Genomic DNA, 4,166 nt, shown 5'->3' with positions numbered 1-4,166 from the left:
GGGACCAATGCCACCTTTAGTTCCGGTTGGTGGCACCAACCGGGACCAAAGGCCACTTTTCGGCAGCCCAAAGGGCGGGAAGCGGCGGCCTTTGGTCCTGGTTGGTGGCACCAACCGAAACTAAAGGGGGGGCATTGGTCCCGGTTGGTGCCACGAACCGGTACCGATGCCCCTTTAGTCCCGGTTGGTGCCACCAACCGGGACCAAAGGCCTTGTGCTGCTGCGCCCACGTCGAAAGTTTAGTCCCACCTCGCTACACTACAAGAAACCTGTTAATCCGTGACGGATTCCTGGTGACGTTCTGGCAATCCGTCATGGAAACCATCACCGACTAGCAATACGTGTTTGGGCCCAAAAACCGTAGCCCCTTCATGACGGATCTGGAGGTACCGTCACGAAAACCGTCACGGATAGACCAACCGGGCCTAGCTTTTCCCCCTTCATACACCATCCGGGCCGTCTCGAATTGCTCCTACTAATGTGGCATAGTCATAATGTGGCTCCAAACTGAACGAATAGACTTATGTAGCATACAAACACAAGGGCCCAACATGAATCAGGTCTAGTACCAGACGACACCCAAGGGAAAAGACATCAAAGTATGAAACAGCCTAAAGCAAAACGCGCGAAGGAAAAACAAGTCATGTACGCGGCAAAGTCTGAAACAGGAAGCGCGCGGAGGAGAAAACATTCAAGTCGTCGACACGGGGATTTAAAATTATTGGGAGCCAACCCATTTATCTCCATAGCCCACCAGCCCGAGAGGCCACGGCCTCGCGCCTCTCCCCCAGACCGCGGAAACCCTAATCCACCTCCACCTCCACCCACAGCCGCCGCCTCCTCTCCATCTGTGCTCCCGATTCAGATCCATGCCAAGCCTCCCTCCATGCGCAGCTGCCGCCCCTCGATCTCCCGCGCCGCCGCCCCAACCATACCCCGCTCCACCTCCGTCTCCCACCCTCTGTCGCTCCTCCACCGCCCCCACACTCTCCCCCTCTGAAGCCTCTCAGATCCGCGATGGGGGCACACAGGCCCGTAGCGGTGCTCCCGCATCCGCGTCAAGGTCAGCCCCCGGCTCGTCGTCATGGAGGCGGTGGTCATGAGGAAGGTTGTTGAGGTCGGTGAGATGGACGTTGTCGCCTACTCGTTGTCCAGGACCAAGGACGGCTGCCCCGATGCTCCGGTCTTCTTCACAATCCGCACTAGGAGAGAAGGGGTTGGCCACTGTTTTATTCAGCACTCTCCTTGGCCTTGTTTGCATCGCCACAGGTGACCTCGCCGGACCACTTGTTGTGAAGGTGAGAACTCTTTTCGCTCCAAATTAGTTGAATAATTATCCATATAGGATGCCAGGATAGTGCTTTGCAGTGAAGTAACTTTTGTGGCAGGGAATAATTGTTTTGGAAAGATAGCAAGATGATGTATTACGTTTTGCATTTTGCATAAATGTTGATGTGACTGATCTTTTTTCAATGTATATATTTACATCTTTTCTTCATGAACATGTATTAGTAACGAATATATGTGGGGTGCTTACATAGTTTCCAAGGTCGGGTTTTGTTTCTATGTGTCAATTTACTTTACAGATATACGTCAACGATATGTATCAAAATATGATGTAGAGTATATATGAAACTGAAAAAATGGTATGCTGAAAGTACAACTATTGAGTAATCTAAGCAGACAGACTGAAACTAATCCTCAATTAGACTATCAGAGAAATAGTAGAATCTGGAGGAGTTATTTCAGTGTATCACTATTGATATCTTGGCCAATGATCAAAAATAGTAGTGGCTCGAACAGGTAGCACTCATAAACAGACTGTCTCTGCAGATTGTATCTATAGATAAAAAATACTTTTAGACAAATAATAGATAATAACAATATGTAGCTCCCAAGAGCCTCTGCTAAAATTATCTAGCTGGAAGTGTATGTAGATAGCAACCAAATGATACTTTTTTTATGTAAAATTAACCTTCTAGCAGTTAGTTACAGCACATTTTGGGACAAGTGAAAAGTGCACTTCTTAATCTCGTACGTAAAAGGCAACAGTGTGCAAGCACCGTATCTAACAGTGCTTAGTCATTCTAAACTATGAACATACCAAATTATTTGTTTAAAAAGTAATTAGTGTTATTTATACAGCGACTCTAGACACAACTGGCAACATAACTCTAACAGAGCTACAAACAATGATAGAGATCATAAAAGTTGAGCCAAGCAACTCAAAAAAGTATCAACCTCATAGTGCAGAATTCAGTTTGAGATTCTGAATGTGCACGGGGCCTCTTAGTCTTAGAGGTGAAGTTTAATTTATAGCAGATGTACTGACACCACGAAGGGCAATGTACATCAGAGTATTTCCCATGGGAATTCCCATACCATGCACATGATAGAGTTACATTCATTCAAGCAGCCAATCAACAACTTTTAGCCAAAAGTAAATAGGCCCTGCCCCTGAGTTAATTGACTAACCTGGGAACCAAAATCATTTAAACCAGTATTTGTGTTTATTTGAACCGAGTCTTTTGCTTTCACTACATCGTCAGTAGAGTTGTTCCTGGTCCTACTTTTTACCTGTGGGTTCATTGAGTTGTTGGCCTTTTAAGGAAAACATTTTGTACCAAATACTATTGCTCTGGATTATGGTTCAATCTATATCTTTCATTTTATGTAGTGGTTAAGTGAAATATTATATATACTAGTAGGCGGGTACGTGCACAACACGTGCAGGGTTCAATTGATGGATTCAAAACTTACCCTTCAAATACAACACCTTCTTGCATGTATGGCTTCATTGAGTCCATTGTTCAAGCCATTCTGATTTGTATGTAAAGGTTCACATATTTAGAATTAGTATCTTGCACTGTAGCCATCTTAAAAAAGCTTCACTGAGAGCTTCCAAATCTCATTGATGAGATACATTAGTGTGCAATGCCGCGGACACTCGTGGTCTGGCTGTAAGTGCGTGTGCCGTGACCAACTATGCATGAATGGATAACCTCATACATAAGTGAACTTTTCCTATGTTGGCTGATACGATGGTCCTAGAAATTAGTAGTGCCTTCGTTCGTACTATAGCCACTACTGTAGCTGTGAATCCCACCATTTTGAGCTGTTCGATGGATACTATCAATGACTCACTTTTCTTTTTGGCCTTGAAATTCGCAAGTTTAAAACTTGTACACTATATAGTAGTATAGATAGATATCTCAACAGACATGTTGACTGAAATGTACATGTTTAATCATTTCATGTTCTTTGTTTCAATAGGACATTTCTTTCAAATGTCCCAGGAAAGATTTGTACTAGCCACATATCAACTGACTTGTGCTCTAATTTGCTAGGATAGATATTCCACCAACCATCTCACTGCTAATATTCAAATTTGATTTCTTTCTGTGATACTAAGACAAGCATATGTGTTCTTTTTGTATGCCAAAATTCTTGTTTGCTTGCTGCTAAAAATGGGCATGTTGACTGAAGAATTTGATGTTGCTGTATATTGTTCCTTGTTCCTGTCATTTTATTGTGGGCGAGCTAATCACTATCATTTTAAATAAATGTTTGGGTGAATGTTTCACATAAATTATTCCTCACGCTAATAGTTCTCACAATTTGTTTTCTGCTATTCTTTTGTAGGTAATTGAGGTAGAACAGAAGATATTACACTCGAGTTTAGTTTAGAAGGGTAACTCCACTTGGGATGGAACAAATGATACTACAGGCAAGGAACAACACAGATTATATGTATGAAGTATCTAGACCTCCAGTGTGATTGTGATATGTAATTGTAATCTGTTATGGTGATATGAATTTTGTAGTTGTAAATCCGTATTTGTGCACTATATAATTGTTTTTCTTTGCTAAATGGAGATTCTTTACTTTTTTGTGTGGATCAAATATTGGCAACTTGGGCCGACGATGGGTCTGAACAGGCCAAGGATAATAATGATCTAGACCGTCCAAGTATAATAAATGTGTATAAAAGGCAAACCGAAAATAATATTAAAGTAATGAAAAAATGGTTGAAGGTCCAATAAATAATGGACATCGTGGGCCTAAATATTTGTAGAAAGATAAATTGGGCTATATTGTTGGGCCGCCAAGTCAGACCGACCATGATGCCACATCAGTTGCCATGTCATGTATATCCATGACGGAAA

General features: G+C 42.6%; 1 long non-coding RNA gene across 1 annotated transcript; it reads left to right on the top strand.

Moving 5' to 3' along the window:
• Window positions 1–728: 728 nt before the first annotated feature.
• LOC123104755 (uncharacterized) lies at window positions 729–3,889 on the top strand. Its single transcript, XR_006450506.1, has 2 exons — window positions 729–1,298; window positions 3,643–3,889. It is a non-coding gene; the product is annotated as an uncharacterized lncRNA (long non-coding RNA).
• Window positions 3,890–4,166: the final 277 nt, after the last annotated feature.

Source organism: Triticum aestivum, chromosome 5A, assembly GCF_018294505.1.
Source record: "Triticum aestivum cultivar Chinese Spring chromosome 5A, IWGSC CS RefSeq v2.1, whole genome shotgun sequence".
Taxonomy (NCBI): domain Eukaryota; kingdom Viridiplantae; phylum Streptophyta; class Magnoliopsida; order Poales; family Poaceae; genus Triticum; species Triticum aestivum.
Note: the sequence above shows the minus strand (reverse complement) of the source record. Positions and strands in the feature narration are given on the sequence as shown.